The sequence below is a fragment of the Rhynchophorus ferrugineus genome, unplaced genomic scaffold, assembly GCF_030347505.1.
Source record: "Rhynchophorus ferrugineus isolate W39M unplaced genomic scaffold, kcgeb_rfMv2 rfM4, whole genome shotgun sequence".
NCBI classification, from domain to species: Eukaryota; Metazoa; Arthropoda; class Insecta; order Coleoptera; family Curculionidae; genus Rhynchophorus; species Rhynchophorus ferrugineus.
This window is the reverse complement of record NW_027472583.1, coordinates 45,255,018-45,277,448: the sequence shown is the minus strand read 5'-3', so window position 1 is coordinate 45,277,448 and position 22,431 is coordinate 45,255,018. Positions and strand designations below refer to the sequence as shown.

General features: G+C 31.5%; 2 protein-coding genes across 3 annotated transcripts in view; one reads left to right on the top strand and one right to left on the bottom strand.

Annotated features, from left to right (window-relative positions):
• nmdyn-D7 (nucleoside diphosphate kinase homolog 7) overlaps positions 1-14,249 on the bottom strand; it is a 46,549-nt gene extending 32,300 nt beyond the window's left edge. Inside the window, exon 1 of the mRNA XM_076403580.1 lies at positions 14,116-14,249. The gene's annotated coding sequence lies outside the window, so the exon portion shown is untranslated. The remainder of the gene's footprint in view (positions 1-14,115) is intronic.
• Positions 1-22,431, top strand: part of LOC143196018 (RYamide neuropeptides) — a 45,655-nt gene that overhangs the window by 14,666 nt on the left and 8,558 nt on the right. The gene's annotated exons all lie outside the window — the stretch shown is intronic.

The window sequence follows — 22,431 nt, the reverse complement described above, 5'->3', positions numbered from 1 at the left end:
CATAGATACGCCAAAACATTTTTTAGTCTTTTTTATTTAAGAAAATAATTATTCCCACTCTAACGTTTCTGGTACAAACTGAAAAAAACGTTGGTAATACAACACTACCTATAAGTTTAAAATATGCTGTAGTTTTCACACCTGTTGTTCACCTGTTGTCGAGTAGTTGTAGTACTTCGATGTTTTTCACGACGGTATTCATACTATTTTACTTGGCGTTTTGCAAAAACCAGGTTTCTTCGCTCACCTTATCTTAGGAGGCACTTACAAGTTCGAATTCTTATTTTTAACCACCTTCGAAAAAGGAGGAGTTTCTATGTTCGGCCGTACATATACTTTTTTAATGTATATTCCCAGATTCCTTCGTCAATTGTGGACCAATTTTCAAAATTCTTCTTTTATTTGAAAGAGTATACTTCCGAGGTGGTCCAATTGGAACCAAGTCATGATATGATGGGTGGAAGGGGGGGTGTGAGAATTGACAGAAATCCTCAAATTTCAAAAGCATGTACAAAGTTTTCAGATATTTTTTTATAAAAAATAATCTGATATTTGTATATAATGTTATTGCTGAGCTGATGTGATGGAAAATCGGAAGTCGTTCAGTGCAAAAGCCATTCAGTTTGCTTTTTAAGCATTAACCATAGCATATAAGACATCGTAAAAATATAACAGACAACTTCTTCTACGGCGTAATGGCTAGAGGCTCTCAGCGTTCAGCTCTCAAACGGAGATCGCGGGTTCAATTACCGGCGGGGACAGTAACTTTTTGTTCTAGTTTAGTTAGAACGTTTGTCAAATCACCTAGGCTGGGTGGCGAACCCCGGGGCCTGAAGCGTTCCTTATTTTCCATTATTGTTTCTTTATTTTCTTTATTTTATTTATTTTTCCTCATACAGGCTGCAGCTTTACTTTATATTTACATTAAAAAGCAAAAAATAATCAAACTTAGATTTTTAACAAGAAAAATAAAATAAAATATGTACATAATAATCGGTGTAATAATTAATACCTACCTAAACCTATTTAACTATTTACAATATTATTTTAATGTTTTTTATGTTTTCATATATATATATATATGTATACATATATATATATATATATATATATGTATATATATATATATATAAATCATCAACAGCGAGATAATCAATTGATCAATCAATCAAACGATATAACTATGTTATAAAAAAAATGGTTGTGGTAATAATAAAACAGGACATTTTACTTATAGTTAAAGTTTGATAAGATGAACAATGTATGTTGTAAAAAATATGTTTTAATATTATTAAAAAATATTTAAATGTTATGTCTACAATATGAGTTTTAATACATGAAATTTGATTTGATTTAACAGACAATGCGTGATGGGGATCAATAAAAAAAGGTGTTGGATAAAAATATCACATAAGTTTTTGTTAATTTATCTGTAACGTTTCTATAATAAAGTTGAGTTAATAACGCAGTATATTTTGTATAATTGTCTATTGTTAATAAACTGGGAGGAGAGTCTCTATGTTAGTTATTGTTTTATCGATAGACAATGAAAAAGGCTGTCATTCAAATATCACGTTGAGCAGTCGACAGGAGACCTTAAATTTTAAAAAAATTAGTTTTAATGTTCCACGGTTGATCTTGTTGAATTAAAATTATGAAAATGGTGGGTGTTTCTCTTTGGCAATTCTATCTAATTGAACTCATTAGTTTTTAATTGATGTGGATACATATTAATACTATGAAGTATTTTTCTTTAACTACAGTTTTAACTAATGCGATCATTATATTAACGCAAAAGCGTAAATCTTTAGACCTAGCTTTCACTTAGAATTAGTTTTAAAAGATTTTTTTTAATTTAAAACTTTATTGTGAAAAATCGGCAAAATGTATTTTATTCAAAATATTGCCCATTGATACCCGCGACTTTTTCCCAACTTTCAGGCAATTTACGGATTTCATCCCGAAAGAGTGGTGTATCTTTTGCTGCTATCCACGGATCGATACATTTCTTCTCATCAACAATTATTCTCCCATTTCAGATATGGGAACCAGTAGTAATCGGAAGTAGCATAGTCTGGAGAATACGGTGGGTAGGGTTTCCACTTTAATGTTCCCGTCGCGTAATACTTTAAAACCATTATCTTCAAGTTGTTTTGGTTATCCAGGGTGTTCTTTGTTTTTCTTTTCAAACGTCGAAACCAGTATTCACATGTTGAAGCATATGGAGCATGGTTGTCATAAGCTTCACACGGATTCGATGACCTTTAGTCGCTTTTTCTTTAAATTGAAGTAAACTAGTGAAACTTACCGCAAATGCAATTTACTCGGTACAAATTTAGACATTTTCAACGCATTCCAATGTATTGATCACACTTACTCACTCATATGGTAACTGGTGATGTATTCATCAATGTTGCAAGTATACTATATTCATTCCTATATGGCACGCACTAAAAATTGTAGCGGGACTTTTGCCTCACTTTAGTGTGAAATCAAAATGCCACGGGACTTTTGCACCATCCTATACTATAGGACAGGTTTCAGATCACAACAGTCTTCGTATCCTACAGGAAAAAACTTTACTCCCTTCATATATATCCTGAATCTTAATGTGTAACGTGGAATACATCTATAAAAAATAAAGTTACAATGATGTTCGAATTCTGAATAGAATCGTAATAGGAATCGTCCTTAAAGTGCATACGAGAAGAACAATCTTTTGAAAGAGTTCAATCTTACACAATTCAATCCGTGGATACATTGAAAATGATTTTCTTCTTAAAGTGAACATTATTCCGGCGTTGTTCATATTGAATATATGTTAATGCAAGACTGTGGTCTATCAGAAAGATATGAAAAAAGAAATATATGAAAGATTAAAATATACTAGACCCATTTTTTCAATAAATGTCCTTTTAAAATAAAAAAAATTATCACAACACACAAACACCTAATATGCTATTGAAATATTTGTATTAATGATTGAAGGATCTTAAAGCTTACAAAGAAAAAACGCTTGACAGGAAAAAAGTATGCAGATAATAGATTAGCGAAATCTGTGCGCTATCCAATATGTCCTGAACATAGTACCTTCAAGTCTGACGAAGCGTCAGAATGAACAATTGACAAATTGTTAGAGTGTTATTAACCATTCTATAAGTTTTAATAATGCAATATACTTGTTTATGTTGGAGGAATGGGCAGTAAAGGGGTTTAAAGGTCGTTAAAGTCTTTGTTAGGGGAACGATTGGTTCTCTTTAGAGTTGGCCACAGTTTAACACGGCCTAAACGGTTTACTGCCATCATAAAACTATAATCGCAACGGCCGGTACACTCTGGGCTATATTCCCTTCGTATTTCACCTCGGGGTTTTTATAAGATCGTCATATTATATTTTACACCCCGAATAACATGTAGATTTAAGAGAAACAAGAGAGAAAGAGAATCAAATAATAAAGTATATAATAAATAAGTGTAAAAATATTATAAATAATATTCCAAGTAATATTCGGCATGCTAATTACGTTGTCGATTACCAAATTGCATTATCTGTTATGGTTTCTAAAAACTTAATTATATCACTCAATTGATGCCCGATTCCTCAAGCAGAATCAGCAAAATACCTTGGAATCCATCTTGACGGTAAATTAAATTGGAAGCATAACGTTAGACAAAAAGCAAAACACATTAGAACCAAAATAAAACAACTATACTGGCTAGTCGGAAGATACTCTCAACTTGATCTAAAATCAAAGAGGTTGATCTATAATACAATTATAAAGCCAATTTGGACCTATGGGATGCAAATATAGGGTTGCACTAAAAATTCAAATCAGTTAGTCATACAGCGCTGTCAAAATCAAAACAAGGTTGTTCGATTGATTACCAATGCCTATCGCTATGTAACCAAAGAAGAACTGCACGATGACTTGGAAATCAAATGGATTTGCGAAGTTGTGCAGGATTTCGCCTTGAAACCTGAAAGAAGATTGCTAAATCATACTAACGTGGAAGCAATACAACTGCTGAACAGCGCGCAGGATGTCAGGAGATTGAAACGAACAAAACCATACGAACTTGTGTGAACATTTAGTGTGTACTATTGGTGTAAACTATAGCTATAAGTTAATAATTAATAAATAATTATAATTTTATAATTGAGGAATACATACTGATGTATTTTCTCGCACTCGTCTTGCTTGTTAATTAATCCAGGTACATAGGAAAAGTAGTAATAAATTAATTGTAAATTAAGATTGTACTAAGCGTATCTAATAAAGATGTTTCAAATAAAAGTTTCAAATAAAATTTTTATGTATCAGGTATCTCGTTTCCTCAAAACGACTAAGATAAAAAAAACTGCAGGTGTTTTAAAATACCTTATAACATGCCAGAAATAACTAAATACATAGAGAAATGGGGGTGCTATTAGTTTCTGAACTCACAAACAGAACCATCGAGGAACAATTTCATAATAGGTTGATTTGGTCCATTATGACTCTGCTATCGTGGTCATATTGCATAATTTATTATACAATAGTATTGAAGAATTTGTAATTAAGCATATTTTCATACCATTCCTGAGTTATTTTGTGCAAAAATTAACAAACCCCTTTGGCCTATCCTTTAGGATTCCCACCGAAATCCTAGTTTCAATTGATAAATTGCACATTGCCAATCCGAATAACCAGATTAAAAAAATCCTCTCAAATAGCAACGCTTGACTACGCAGTCCAAGAACTACGAATGATTGGTTCACCTAATGTACCTATCAAATTTAACTCGTATTCTTCCTATCTATTCATATTGGATATTACTTGTAAAAAGTTAGAAAGGCTGTCTGCAATACAGACCTAGTATTTCTCAAAGAGCCCTCGTTGTACAGACTTATCGAACAGAAAACAACAGTTCTGACTAAATTTAGTGATAAAAACAACAAATATAGTCGATCAACCACAGCATAGACCTGATATGAATATAAATGCATGACCCAAAATAGAAAATTGATTATTTAATTTAATAATGCAAGATATTTTTTTATGGAATATATAACATAATAATTAAGAATGCATTTTTTTAAACAATTGGTAATATATTGTACCAAATACCGAACAACATACTGACGGAATATTGAACGTAACATTCACATAGCTATAGATTGCGTAGCGTAGTTGAAATAAAACGCAGATGAGAAACTTATTGCTATTATCGATGAACATAAAAAACAAACAAAAAAATAATACAACTCTTTGTAGACTTTGGGTAATTAAAAGGAAACAAAAACAACCACGCTATAGCGTGGTAAATGTACATAGTAATCTAATTAAAAATAGAATAGCAATTCACATTTGTTCCGATACATATTGTACGTTGGATTTTCGATAACTGGTAATATTTTTTACAGTCGAACATAAATATATAATCTAAAATTGGAAATTCAAATATAATTTTAAGTTTTAATATCTGACTATGAACCCTTGTATTTCTATATAGATTTTATTACTTGCTGAAACTTGGAAATGATTGGTTCAATTTACTTGTTTGACAAACAAAAACGAAGGCGGAAACTTCACGAAACATAATAGTAACAGCTCAATTGAAAAGTCCCCGGCCTACCATAGTAAAACATATTTTTTCGGCAAAATTAGTTTTTTTATTCAACATAATTCCCTTCAAGGGTGATACACTGATTATAGCGACCCTCCAAATTTTCCATACTATTTTTGTAGTACGATTTGTCCTTTGCTTCAAAATAGGCCTCAGTTTCGGCAATTACCTCTTCATTCGACTAAAATTTCTTCCCAGCAAGCATTCTTTTAAGATCTGAGAACAGGAAATAGTCGCTGGAGACCATATCTGGAGAATACGGTGGATAAGGAAGCAATTCGAAGCCCAATTCATGGATTTTTGCCATAGTTTTCACTTACTTGTGAATCGGTGTATTGTCTTGGTGAGGCAGCACTTCCTTTTTCTTCAAATGCGGCCGTTCTTCGGTGATTTCGTCCTTTAAATGGTTCAATAACGCTATGTAATAGTCGCTGTTGATGGTCCTTCCTTTTCTAAGGTAGTTAATGAAAACTATTCCATGCGCATCCCAAAATACAGACGCCGTAACCTTGCCAGCCAACTGTTGCCTTTTCCTACGCTTTGGAGCGGGTTCTTCGTGTGCAGTTCACTCGGATGACCGTCGATTGGAGTGAAATAGTGGAGCTTTATTTCATCCATTATCACATATCGACGCAAAAACTCGGGTTTATTGTGCTTAATAAACACTGCTCCGAATCATCAACTCGTCATTGTTTTTGGTCAAAAGTGAGCTCGCGCTACACCTACTTTGCAGAGAACTTTCTCATACCCAAGTATTCGTGAATGATATAATGTACACGTTCAGTTGATATTTTTAGAATGTCTGCTATTTCATTCATTTTAATTTACAGTCATTCATAATCATTTTTTGGATTTTTTTAATGTTTTCGTCGGAAACAACCTCTTCTGGGCGTCCACTGCGCTCACCGTCTTAGGTGCTTATTTCACCACGTCTCAACTTAGCATACCAATCCTTGATAGTTAATTTTTCTGGGGCGGTGTCCGGAAACTCGGCATCAAGTTAAGTTTTTGCTTCAAGTGTATTTTAACCCTTCAAAAAGCAATATTTTATCGACATGCGAAATTCGTTTTTATCCATTTTTTTTCACGATAACAAAAGTTGCTTCACTCAAAATTCTATAATTCACAAACTAATGATCCGCCAGCTGTCAAATTTATACACGCATCTTTTGGGGGTTAACTGAAAAACATACGAATTTGATTCTAGTAGCGCCATCTATGTGTCAGGCCGGGGACTTTTCAATTGACCTATTATATCCGACTTTAAGAATATTCCCCTTTTAGAACATACAATCTAGAGAAATATAGAGAAATAGCTCCTTCGTACTGGGTCATTAGACTAGTTAATTTAGCCGTAGATGTCACATTATTTCCCTATTTTACTACTCACAAGTAGTTGAATCCTCCACTTGCCTTTAATAATAGTAGGTAAATTGTCAAAAACTTAATTTTTTCTTCGTAATTAGTTCACACATAACGCACGACTAGTTATTCAACAATTGACCTTCAAGAAATTACCACTTCTCTTTCTTTCAAATAAAACAGATTCAAATAAATTAAAAGTATTTATTTAATCCCCGCGTATGTTGTAACATTTATCTATATTAAATAAATCACAATATAGTATTTATAATAAAATAGCGTAAATGTGTATTGCGGGTTACACATTCTTCCATGCAATTTAATTATTTCGACTATTTCAAGCGATTTTTCGATTATATCAATTATGCCCAATATTAATAAAAACACATAAAATACAATTTAAAATTTATTTTAAATATGTAGCAATGAGTTGATGCATGAGTTTTTTAGAATTAAAAAAAATTTGCTTGCACTTTTCAAACCGACAGAACAATAAATAATTATGTGGGGTGGATGGTTTTACTATAGGCTTGATGGTTATACCAGGTGTACCGGAAAGTTATTACCAGTTTTTCTAACAGATTTCGCTAAGCTGAGGTATGTAATGTTATGATATGACATATACATTATTCTATCTCACTGACATCAAGCTTCAAAGCTATATATAAAAGAAAGAAAAACGTTTTAGTTATAGTTTGCTGGTAGAAACCTACGGTGAGTATGCCCTAACCTTAAAAACATATGAGGCATAGTTTTGAAAATTCAAAAGTGGCGATTTCGATGTGCAAAACAAAGAACGTTCTGATAGACCTAAAAATTTGAAGATGCGAAACCGCCACATTAATTGATGGATGGCACATTAATTGAATGACAGGAAAATGGAAAATCGGAAAATCATCTGATGAAATGTGTGAAATGCTGCTTCAAAGGTATGATCAGAAGAAGTCATTTTGGCATCATATAGTCACAGGTGATGAAAAGTGGATTTATTTTGAAAGTACAAGAAATCATGGTTATCACCTAGCGAAGCTGGACGACAATTTTTTTGAGATAGTATCTATAAATTACCTAAAGATCGGCTAGATATATAGAATCAAAAAAGTTAATGTGTACCTGGTATATTACTAATGTTATATGACATATGACACTGTATAGTTTTCTCTTCTACTACAACTTTTATAACAATTTCGCCATATTTATTTGAGCCAAAAGAACAATTTCGCGAAGTAATTGGTAAAGCAGTTAATTAGTTAGTAATTCAAAAAATTAAATTGGGGACTTTCTTATATTTTAAAGTTTGCTTTATACCAACGAGGGTTTATCTGGACTGGACCTACAGTTTAACATGGGCTCTAAACCACGGTCTTCGGCATTAGGCCTACGGACCAGCGAGTGTCCGACTTAAAAATCATCCCAGAAGACATCCAGTCTTACCCTGCCTGGTTACTGGCGTGACTGGGATCATTTTCCTTGTCGGATTTTACACTCTTGCCTAGGACAATAACAAATATTAAACGATCACAACCAAATTTGTGACTTAAAAAAAATATGAATTGTTTTAAGCTTATTCGTCAGCTTTAGCTAATTTAAATTCTGCCTTTTTCCCCACGCCAAAAACTCTTTCACAGAAGACAATTTTCGTGTGACGAAGAGGTGATAGTTGTCGAGGAAAGGTTAATGTGATAGCTGTCGACGAGAATATTATTCAGGCTTCCTGGAAACACACTACAATAATGGGACAATTTATAATTATGCGTTTTTATTAGTTTGTCATTGCTGTGCTGTGAACTTAGGGAATACCCTAGAACTTCAGCTACATTTCATGAATTCTTTAAATTTATTTTTGAAGGTAATTAAAAGTATGGATATGAATAGATCCATTCTGCTGAATTTGAAAATTGTATCTTCCAACTAAAATAGATAAGACAGGATTGTGGATTTTTCCGTTCTTTTTTCCTAGCAGTGGTCTGTTCCGATTTCCCCTCCCTCCGCCCACGTAATTTCGCGCGATCATTAACAAAATATTTGCTTCTACTATGTGTTATTTCAAAGCTACGGCCCTTCGAGTTTATTAGTTCTTACCACCGCCGGCCACGGTCCCTTTCAAGATCCCGAGAATCCCTAGTTTGTCCAAACGGTCAGTGCTCCTCCTGTCTCCAGTATTATTCTTCGCCCATTCCGCGTGCCAGACTTATCTGAAGTTTGTAAGGCATGCTCAGATGCTAAATATTCACGTGTGTCAACAAAAATACGGTATATATATATATATATATATATATATATATATATATATATATATATATATATATATATATATCTTAATAAAAGAGAGATTTATGAGGAGTATAAACAGAGAGAGATTGCTTCAAGATAAAACTTTCTAGATTTCTTTTCTGTATACATTAATACATCACTATTAATATTAATATTACTACTACTATATTAATATTAACAAGTGATCGCCTACACTTTTTTTCATGGTTTAGAAAATATTAAAGAAGGATATTTAAAACCATTAAATAATCTATTAACTTAAAGTGGCATATATAAAATAGCTGCATATTACATTTTATTGATTGTCTATAGGCAAGAATATAAAAGCCTACAAAAGATGTATAAACGGTAGATGTCTTCTGATGAGGTCTCAAGTTCGCGCAAATCGATAAACTTTATGGCAAGGACTGTCACTCAGTATATATTCAAAATAACACTTAACGTAATGGTAATCAAGACAAATATTTATGAAATATTTTTAACAAAACAAAAATTAATCGACTTCAAAAATTAAATAAGGAATTAGTACTGATCAGGTATGTTTTGTTCGTAATTTAAGAACCCAACCGAACTCAAACAGTTATAATAATTTAGATTTGTTCGGTTGGTAATTTAATTTTTTGATCAGTTGGTAGTAGTTAAAATAATAATGTAAATATATAAATATATATAGGTAGGTATTAAGCTAAATTGTGTGTATATAGTTGAATATAAAATACGTGTAGTAGATAGGTTAAATAAGGTTTTTGTTTATTTTTATTTAGTTATTGCAACGCTATATTTTATTTTAATTTTTTTGTGTTAAAAATCTAAGTTTGACTATTTTTTAATTTTTAGTAAGTTCCTTGTTTTTTTGAAGTCGGTTCAATTTTATTGTTAAAAATATTTTATTTTTCTCTTTTTAGTGCTAGATATTTACTCAATAAATTACGCCGTTATTTTATTTAATCTATCTATCACATATTTGACTATCACAAAGGGTGGGCCATATAAAGGTGCAGCCCGTATGAGGCAAAATAGGGACAAAGAAACAATGATTGGAAATAAAAAGTCCTTCCAGGCCCCGGAGTCGGATACCTAGCCTAGATGATTTGACAAATGTCCTAACTAAAATAGAAAAAGAAAAAGTTATTCTCCCTGCCGGAAATCAAAACCGCGACCTCCAAGTGAGAGCTAAACGCTTTAGCAAATACACCATAGAAGCATTGACAACAATTTTTCTACGAGCACAATTTTTCTTATATATTCTAGATGGTGCTTAAAAAGTAAACTGAATGGCTTTTGCACTTAACGACTTCCGATTTTCCGTCACATCAGCTCAGCAATAACATTATACACAACTATCTGATTATTTTAGATAACAAAATATGTGGAAACTTTATACATGCCATTGAAATTTGAGGGTTTTCGTAGATTTCCTCCCTTCCCCCATAAGATCCTGACATTGTTTCAATGGGACCACCTTGGAAGTGCACTCTTTCCGAATATGGAACCTCCTCTATTTTCGAACTTGGTTAAAAATATCACCAAGTGAAATATAATTGACAAATTCGTTACTTTGTTTCCTATCACGAAAAAGCTTTAAAACATAACAAACACATTTTCAATAATCATTTTTATTTGGTAACCAGATTTTACAACAAACGTAATACAAAATACGATATAATAGGTAAGGAATGACAATCAAATAAATGATATATTTGAAACATACATTGATTAACTGACACAGGTGAGGTCCAGAAACGCACGCGACGTATTACTTTTACTGAAACTATTTTGTTTCGTATTATAATGGTACGCAATTTAACAAATATGCCAACTTTGATGACTTTTTTATGTAATTTGCCTTTGTTATCTAATGAAAGGTAAATATGACAATTAATACTCGAGCTTTACATAAATATAATAGTCAAAAGTCAAACTTTCAATCTTCTGTTGTCAGTAGTTCTAGCAGACATACTGATCATTGTATTAGAAAACAAAAAATATGTATAGTGATAGACGGAATAAATTTCAAATTCTCTCAAATTCTGATTACTATATGTTCCGACATACGAGCAATGACCTGACTTCACTTCTTATGAAGATACCAAAATAGGAGTTAAAATAGCGCGTTGTCAAGTAGTTGTATTTCTTCCACGTTAGTATGATTTAGTAATCCTATTTCGTGTTTTAAGGCGAAATCTTGGATAACTTCGCAAATTGGTTACGTAGCGATAGGTATTGAAAATTAATCGAAGAATTTTGTTTTGACAGCGTTGAATGACTAGTTGATTTATATTTTTAGTGCACTGCTAGTCCATATTTGCACGCCATAGGTCCAAATTGCCTTTATAATGTCTGATAAATCAAGCCCTTTGATTTTAGATCAAGTTGAGAGAGTCTTCCGACTAACCAGTATAGTTGTTTTATTTTGAGTTCTAATGTCTTTTTCTTTTTGTCTAACGTGATGTTTTGAAATGGAAATAATTAACAAAATACATGCAAGCATAGAATAAAATTTAATTAATGATCGATTGATGATAACGTTGATACTTGATAAAAAAAATTGTGTAGTAGTGTGAATTTATTCAGAATAAAAATTCCCAATCCGCGAAATATCAATCTTTATATTACCAAGGGCCTCCGTTAACTGTTAATTACCTTTAAACTGGCATAATGGTCTTATAATAATATCTAATTTGTCAATCATCATTTATCAAATAGTAGCTTTGTTTCATTATCATGATGAAAATGATTTTATATCTGTAAACAGTTTAAAACAATTCATGTTGTAGAATGTACAACTTCTGAAAATTTATGACAAACAATCACACTCTTAAATCAGTTATGACTCAGACAGTAGATTGTTTGTTGCTGTATATCGCGAATAATTCTATGGATATAGTCTTCAAGTGTTTGTGTTCATGTGTATATACTTTCGGTTTCGGTTAATTCAGATCGGTTAACATTACTAATAGGTATAAAAAATCTGTGAGATATCACCAATTTCATTTTTTGACACATGGTTCTTTAGAAACACCCTTTGGGATCCCATTAGTTGAGACTAATCCCTGAACTTCATGCAAGATCCCTACCTGAAATTCCATACTAACACCACCCTCTCTAACAATATTTAAGCCCAATCGCTGGAGAAATAGTCATTATTATGCCTTATCGTAACATCATTCCAAAACCCACACCAAATAATCACTTTCTCAATTAAACCATATCCAATAGTTCTATTTATATAACTACTTAGTTGTTTACGTAACCACCAAGATAAAAAAGGGCCTTACTTAAAAGGGTACAGATACAACCATTTTATAAAATTTGTTATAGCAAACGTGAAACTACTAGTCATAGATTAACGAAAAAGGGCAATTTGAATATGTGGAAGTAACAATGTGGTATTTGTAATCGATCAGTTAATAAAAGTTAATATGTTTATATACATATATACACATTAACTATATATTTATTTTTGAGATATTTTGACGAATGAAGTGTGAGTGAAATGAGACACATTGCAATATAATGAAAAAATTAATATTACAATAAAAAAACAAATATACTATTTAATACCTATAAATATACAAATTTACACCGATTATATTTTTGTTCTGAATAATAATGTTGTTTAAGTAATGTTTTTAACACATATTCTTTTAAATATTTTATATATGCCCAACATTCATCAATATTTTTCTTGTGATATATTCCGCTATAAAATTATTTATTATTAAAAATTTTGCTTTATAACAATATTAATTTTAATAGATTTAATATGTTTCAATAAAAAAGAAATGTTTTAAGGCATCGCAATCAATTGAATTATCATATTCTCTATTTCTATTTGAATTTCACAAAATAAAAAAGCGAAAATAAAACTATAACAAATAAAATAAAAAGACAAAAAAAACCCACGCACGGTTTTTCATATTAGACTTACATATTTAACTTATTTTCTCTTATAATATTAAAATTTAACGAAAAAAGGGAGGCATTGTAATACTGTCTCTGCAAATATTTCAATGGGAAACCAATATTTATACCGCCTGTTTATTCGTCTCATATAAAACTATCATAAAACACGTGAGAGTATGGAATTTCTAAACTTCAAACATTTTTGCAGCTTATCATGAAGTGGCCAAACGATGGCAGTAGTATAGAAATATCCACACCACAAAAATAAATAAATGGTCTAACCCCTATTAATGAAAATATATTCAACAACTTGGGCAAATATAATCCATCAATATGCTTTTGTTACTTTACGAAACTAATCTATAATTTACAATTTCACGTGTTAATTTGTAGCTGTATATTGAAACGGTATCAGAAACAATTCCTGCGTATTATTAATTACATCTGCGATTCCAATAAAACCAAATGGATGTTTCGGAATCACTAGGGCGTAAAAGTTACATAATGGAATGTACGAGCTGGTACTTATCGACAATTTTAACTGATTTTAACAGGCATTAAAACCACTGGACCTTAAATTATTAAAATACACTAATTCATATTACAACTGGAACAGAAATCGTTACCGTAATAATGTTAAATGGTTATCGGTTTTGCATCAACACGTATTTTAAACACACCCGTTAGCTCATAAATCGATTTTCGTCAAAACGTTAACTATCCGGGACATATCGGCAACGCCGCTTGTCCTTTTAAATTTGCCTCGACGTACCCCGGTCCAACATCAACTTAACCTCTTCGATTACGTTTAACTGTGCGAAAAACGCCGTCAGACCAAACTAGATGGATATTGTAATATTACGAGGTAATTTATTCAAATTATGATAATGTTGCTGTGGGCTATAGAATGACAATTTCCTCCTCTTAGAAAACGCTATTTTGCGGAGCCGACAACATTCCACTTACCTCGAAACTTCTATGCTAATCACTTTGAGTCGGTAAAACAACTGTTCGACGTTGTCTTAATTCTCTGCATAAATTAAACTACACATTTACGATCTTTCTACGAGCACTGTATCAACAAACTTGAAATTGAGATTTAAAAAAACAATCAACACAAAACCCCGGTTATTATTTTGTTGAAGTTGTCAACGGTAATCTCGTTGCTTGGCAACGGAACGTTGTCATGTGTCGTGTGACAGTTGATGCTCTTCCTATGATTAGACTTGTTAACCTTATTCTACAGGGGTACGTTAAAAAGTAACAGTATTTAAAAATAAATCAAAACAATAATATAACATTAGGTATCTGAAAATATAACCCGCATGTTTTAAATTTTATTTTGATAAACTAAATTTAACTTTTTGATTTTATAATGAATATTTTTTTGATAATTACTATTTGGAAAATGAACCCCTTGTTAGAATCGTTATATATGTTCTCTATGACTATAATTCAATGTCTTTAAAAATTGTTACCTATGATGAAAAATATTAAATGTAAAAATTAATTCGTAATATACCAAAACAAGCAAGAAGGTATAAAAATTATTAAGACATGTTACGATCTCGAAAACAGCTGATTTTTTGGGTCTATCTGTCCATTAGGCTTTATCTTCGAGCACATTCATTTTAAGTAGTTTTTTTGAATGTATTACTCCGTTTCTTATATCGCCATCTTATAGCACATATGTAAATTATCCTGTGCTATTAAATCATTGTAATATCCGTTAAAAATAGGATTCTTTAATTTTAAATAATTCGTTAATTTGAAAACAGATGAGTATGTAATTAACAAGAAATTATATATTGATAGCGTTTTATCTTTCAAGAAAATGAATTTTTATTTCCGTCTTATAGAAAAAAAATGTGGCGCTCTGCAGATAATTTCTGTTAAATTAAAAATGCCCTTTAAGTCAGTATCTACAATCTAAGAACAGAATACTAAAATTTATTGGAATTTGTATAGTTGATACAGTTTAGAAAGCTAATTTCTCAAATAATTCTAGTTTCGCGCAACCAAAAATAGCCTATCAACTTGCAGATTCATACTGGAGATAATGAATATACTGACGATTATTGTGACTGAGATGAGAATTAGTTTAGACGGAGACGGGTTTATTGATGTTACCAAATAACGTCAGAAATTATAGATTAAGAATTGTAATGCAATTCTCAATTTTTGTGTAAACGTAATTGGGTGCAATGAGTTACAAATCATTTATGATATATATATACCACCTCTACAAGTTGTTCTTCTTCTTTCCTACATTGGCTCGTATCAACATTTATTTAACACCCCATCTCATTTTAAATGTATCTAACAGCTATCCTAATTAACATTATAAACAAAAATACATTTAAATTGTCAGAAGAACTACTTAGAACTATTCTATTTCTACATGGTGATAGTTTAATTGAATAAGTCTGCACAACTATGGGATAAACAACCGTAATTTTTTTTTCTTTAGACATAATTCTCTTTTTGAACACCCCTGAAAAAACTTTCTAAAGCTTTTTCTTTTTGGTTGTCACCCTAGCCTTCATAACTCGTTCCTTCGAGTCCACTATCGCCTTATATTAGTCCATGGTATCTTTTGAGTTTTCAGGTATTCTTTTTCCAGCTTCCTATTGGTTTATAAAATGTTTGTTTAGATATAATCTCATAACTAACGAAAATTATATGAGACTGCATTTTTATCCTCTATATGGTACGCTTTAAATTATTTCTCCACTTTTGTTATGATGTTAAAATTAATTTCAAACGCTGTTGTTATCTTCCATGTTTTCTCAAGCAGTTGTTAAATGGGGAAACCTTAAACCCTTTTCCTATTTCCATTGAAAGAAAACATTTTGCTCTTTTATACTTCATAATGAATTTCCATTAAATTTTCTGTTTGCTCTCAAACTGTAACTAACTATTGTTCCATTTAAAAATTCGATCGGAACGTCAGTTTGGTTTATTTTCCCCTTTAGTACCAGTTGTGTTGAATAGGTAGCTCTGTTGGGCTCCATGTTTCTAATTTTCTAATGCTTTACTGGTCCTTATGGATTACACACAGCTACATTACTAAACCCTTCTCCATTCAATTCTCCAGTTCAATCCCAGTTCAATCTCCAATTCAATAGCTTCTTATCCTTCCTGTAATTCTGTTGAAGCTCACATTTCTAGTTTTCTAGTGCTCCACTGATCTTTGTACGCACATCTGTATTACTAAATCTTCTCCATTGGTTTCAATATTTCTTTTTACCCTACCGATAACTCTATATCCCATGTTTTTGATGCACGTTAGTGCCCCATTACTTAATTCCCATTTGTTGCATATAGCTTTCTTCCTACTTCTACTTTCCTTTTCCTACTTGTGTATATATAAATATACAATGAAAGGATACTTCATTGAAGAAATCCTAAATATTCAATGATTTCAAATAATAGAATAATTTCTCACGATATATATTATTTTAAGATGAGATAAGATTTATTCACAGAAGGCGAACATTTATAACCATGGAGATACCATAGAGCAACGTTTTAACGTTTGTTTTAATGTCTTAAGTGTTTTTAACAACCAACAGACAATTTGCCCTACTCATTGCTGGGAAAATAAAAATAACTTACGTTTCAAGTTAACTAGAAGTTCAAATGTATATCCAATAAATATATATTTTTTAAATACTTTCAATAAAAAATGTAACTATAATATTCTTCTATTGTAATTAATCTACTGTACTCCAGCAATTGAATGATCGCGTGATCGGTGAATGAAAAAAATTTAGGTAATTTGAAGCTATTAAAGCAATAATAAGCAAACCAAATACTATAAGTAATAGATAGTCAAAAGATAGTCAGCACAAGTAGTTGTTTTCAGGACCGGAGAAAAGCAAACTCGTTTTTTCGAACAAGTGGTTTCAAAACCACATATTATTAATTATTCATAAAATATTAATTATTATTCAGTGAAGCTCCACTGTAGCGCTTTTGAAAGTAGAATTCCACAACTTTAAGCTTGTTTCTAAATTAGTTCGTAAAAATTACTGTTTCTCATTCAGAAATCCTGCAGTAATCAATGTACCGTACCTGAAACAAAAGAAAGGGTTTTTTTCAAAAAGTTAATTAAAAACTCATAATTTTATAATATATCCAATTCGAAGTAATTGCTATATTATTTGCTTAAAAACCACATGGCACTAATATTGCAATATTATTCCTAAAGACTAGAACCAAGATTTTGAACTCTTACTTAAATAGTGTTTAAGATAAGATAAAGATAAGTTTAAAACACTGCACAATTTTCTTAGTGCTATTTTCTTAAACTCTTTGGATTTTCAAATTTCTAATTGATTAATGGAGCTTTAATAATGTTTCCTAAAACTTTGTTTTGATAAATTTCTATTATATTAATATTTAATTATGAAACTATAGTTGCACACCGTAGGTTCAAGTTGGCTTCAAAATGTATCTAAATCAAAAGAATGCGAAGCCAATAGCGAAGAAGCAACCAGGAAACTGTAACACGCAAGTAACACTTTAAATAAATGAACCCAGACATGGAGAATAAAAGTCAACGAGCACAAAATATAACTACAACCAAAATGTTCATATGCCAATATATTGAATAATAGCATTATACCATACAGTGACAACTATAAGTAGCTTGGGGTGAATATTGATGCAAAACTTTGTTGAAAAGAACATATCAAAAGAAAAGGAAAAAACTCGAATCAAAATACAAAGAAATATATTGGTTATGAGAAAGAAAATCCAAATTATCCTTACCTAAAAAGTGGCTACCGGGCAAGCAAATACTAAAACCTATATAGATCTAGGGAATTCAGTTATGAGAACGTTTTGTGAGAACTAATATCATCATAATACGAGTATTTCAGAATAAAGTCCTTAGATGTATTGTAGATGCAACTAGATACTATAGGAGCAATTACTTACACTGAGGGAAGAGATTCATGACAAGACGTGAGGAAAGATTGAACCCTCATGTTAACACTGAGGTCAAGCATCTATTGGATAACAATGAACTAGCAGCTGATGCAGTCTCAAGTGAATCAAACCGTGCGATCTTGTGTAACAGGTCAATTGAAAAGTCCCCGGCCTGGCACATAGCTAGCGCTACTAGAATTAAATCCCAATTAATGACGTCAGAACGTCGCAATGTTGTCGCATTTAACTTTCACTTTTAGTTTATTTTAGCTTTGTTATATAACAATATTCTAATGTAAGAACAGAAATTTTATAAAATATAATTAATTTTAACATGATAGTATATATAATGGATATATAGTCTATTCAAAGTTTTTCTAGTAATGTATGATGGATATTTGTGACGTCGAAATATTGCAATGTTGCCGAATTAACTCTGAGTTTTAGTTCAGTTTGGCTTTGACATACAAAAAAATTCTAATCTAAATAAAATTGTTGAACAAAAATATTATGAAATATAATTTATTTTAACATTATAGTAAATCTAATACATATATTATCGAAGGACTTAAAACTACAATTAAGACACAGCTATAATATTTTGTAGGTTAGATTAGTTTTATTTACATTTAATTATTTTCCACATCATCCATGAGGTAGAGTTTCTAGGTGCATTTTTTATGTAATGGTATCCCCTTGGAGGCCAAATCCACCTAATTAACAATTGTATAACTGAGGAACGTATTTTACTGTCATTCGAGAGACAGCAGTCGGATCATTAGTTTGTGAATTATAGCATTTTGAGTGAAGCAACTTTTGTTATTGTGAAAGAAATCGATAAAAAGGAATTTCGCGTGTTGATAATACATTGCTTTTTGAGGGGAAAAAATACAAATATAAATTGAAATGGAGATCTTTCTCAGCCTAAAGATATCAACTGAACGTATACATCATATCATTCACGAATATTTAGATGTAAGGAAGCTCTATGCAAAGTGGATGCCGCGCGAGCGACGACAAGTTGATGAGTCGGAGCAGAGTTTGAAGATGATCAAGCGTGATAAACCCGAGTTTTTTCGTCGATATGTGACAATGACATGGTTCCATTATTTCACTCCAAAGTCCAATCGACAGTCATCCGAATGGACGGCACATACTCCAAAGGAAATGCAACAGTCGATTGGCAAGATTATGGTGTCTGTATTTTGGGATGCGCATAGAATAATTTTCATTGACTACCTTGAAAAAGGAAGGACCATAAACAGCGACTATTACATAACGTTATTGGACCTTTTGAAGGACGAAATCGTCGAAAAACGGCCGCATAAAAAAAGAAAGTGCTGCTTCACCAAGACAATACACCGTGTCACATGTCGGTGAAAACGATGGCAAAAATTCATGAATTGAGCTTCAAATTACTTCCTCATGCACCGTATTCTCCAGATCTGGCCCCCAGCGACTATTTCCTGTTCTCAGATCTCAAAAGAATGCTCGCTGGAAAGATATTTTCGTCGAATGAATAGGTGGTCGCCGAAACTGAGGCCTATTTTGAAGCAAAGGACAAATCGTACTCCAAAAATGGTATCAAAAATTTGGAGGGTCGCTATAATCAGTGTATCACCATTGAAAGGAATTATGTTGAATAAAAAAAATAATTTAAATAGAAGTGTATTAAATGGTATGAAATGTTCTACTAACTTTTGTTTTATTAGAGACTAAGAGGTCATTGGGGTCTTCCTAGATAAGTACTTAGTTTTAGGTTACCGTAAAGACAAACTCTAATTTAGTCAGCAACGACTAGCAATACTATATTAATAAAAAAATATAATAACAATTTGTTTTCCAGTGATAATTTCGATCGTCGACTAAACAACTGCCACATTTATCGAGCCTTATGCAATATAGTTATAGCTCGTTCATATTTTAGAGTAATTGATATATTTTTGGAGAAAAAACGACACATCAGTTATAATTTCTATTAATATTTATTTTTGTGTTTGTCTAAGGCTCTGACGAGAAACTACAATTAAACATTTAATTACAGTTTTATTAATAAACATTTTTATTGTGATTAATTACCAATGCTTATCGCTACGTAACCAACGAAGCTGCACCATAATCTCGGAATTAAATGGATACACGAAGTGATTCAAGATTTCGTCTTAAAACATGCAATCTTTTTTATAACATCTTTATTAGATACGCTTAGTACAATCTTAATTATTATTATTATTATTACAATTAATTTATTACTACTTTTCCTATGTGCTTGAATTAATTAGCAAGCAAGACGAGTGCGAGAAAATACATCAGTATGTATTCCTCAATTATAAAATTACAATTATTTATTAATTATTAACTTATAGCTATAGTTTACACTAATAATACACACTAAATATTCACACAAGTTCGTATGGTTTTGTTCGTTTCAATCTCCTGACATCCTGCGCGCTGTCCAGCAGTTGTATTGCTTCCACGTTAGAATGATTTAGTAATCTTCTTTCGTGTTTCAAGGCGAAATCCTGCACAACTTCACAAATCCATTTGATTTCCAGGTCATCGTGCAGTTCTTCATTGGTTACATAGCGATAGGCATTGGTAATCAATCGAAGAATCTTGTTTTGACAGCGCTGTATGACTAACTGATTTGAATTTTTAGTGCAACCCCATATTTGCACCCCATAGGTCCAAATTGGCTTTATAATTGTATTATAGATCAACCTTTTTGATTTTAGATCAAGTTGAGAGTATCTTCCGACTAACCAATATAGTTGTTTTATTTTGGTTCTAATGTGTTTTGCTTTTTGTCTAACGTGATGCTTCCAATTTAATCTACGGTCAAGGATTCCAAGGTATTTTGCTGATTCTGCTTGAGGAATCGGGCATCCATTGAGTGATATAATTAAGTTTTTATTATTTCGCCTTAGTGCAAAATTAACGTGGACAGATTTGGAACTATTAAGTTGAATTTTCCAATCTTTTGTCCATTTGTAGATTTTGTTGACTGCCACTTGCACTTTTTCTATTGCCCTAGGCAGAGATATATCTTTTGCCATAATAACTGTGTCATCAGCAAAGGTTCCAAGAAGTGTTTCTTTTGTTGTTGGAATGTCAGCAGTGTAGAGCAGAAACATGAAATAAGGTTGCTAAATCATAGCAACGTGGAAGCAATACAGCTACTGGACAACACGTAAGAAATCAGAAGATTGAAGCGAACCAAATCCTGCGAACTATTTTAGTGTATAAGTGTATTTTTAAGTTTAGCTAAAGTAGATTAGTTTTATTCTAGTTTGGGAAATACATACTGATGTATTATTCCCGTACACGCCTTGCTTGTATATTAATGGAAGTACAACAAAACTGTAGTAATAAATTAATTTGTGAATTAAGATTGTACTAAGCATATCGAATGTAAAACATTGACAAGGAGTTAGAAATATAAAAAATATACATTTTGTCGTGGTCGAAACCTTAAACATCAAAAAGACTGAACTAATGTTACACAAAATCACCGTATTTATTTAACAATGAGTATAATATAATATGCCATTTCAAATAAAAAGACTAAAATCGAAGTAGGCACCATTTGAAATGTCAACAGAGAAGTTTTTAAGCTAAATACGGCTTGACAGTCAAGTTATTTCCATATTTTTCGTCAACAAAAGGCAAACAGAAGCAATTAAGACAGTGGTAGATATCCGGTTTCTCTACAGTATAGAGTCAACTCGTTATTGGGTTTATTTTCTTCGGGATTCCTTCCGTTTTCACTGTAATAGAAAACTGAGATGTCTCTTTTTGATAAACACATCCGACCGATAACGTTCACATTTTATTCGCTTGATATTTTATTTATAAATATGACGACTACCCTACGGAACACGAAACTTACATTTTTTATATAAAGCTATTATTTTATAGACTACAATATACGAATCTATATATTAAAAATATATAAGTTATTCAATATTAGTATATATAGTTATAGTCTATTCATATAGTTATAGTCTACTCAAAGTTTTTCTACTAATGTATGATGGATATTTGCGACGTCGAAATATTGCAATGTTGCCGAATTAACTCTGAGTTTTAGTTCAGTTTGGCTTTGACATACAAAAAAATTCTAATCTAAATAAAATTGTTGAACAAAAATATTATGAAATATAATTTATTTTAACATTATAGTAAATCTAATACATATATTATCGAAGGACTTAAAACTACAATTAAGACACAGCTATAATATTTTGTAGGTTAGATTAGTTTTATTTACATTTAATTATTTTCCACAGCATCCATGAGGTAGAGTTTCTAGGCGCGTTTTTTTATGTAATGGTATCCCCTTGGAGG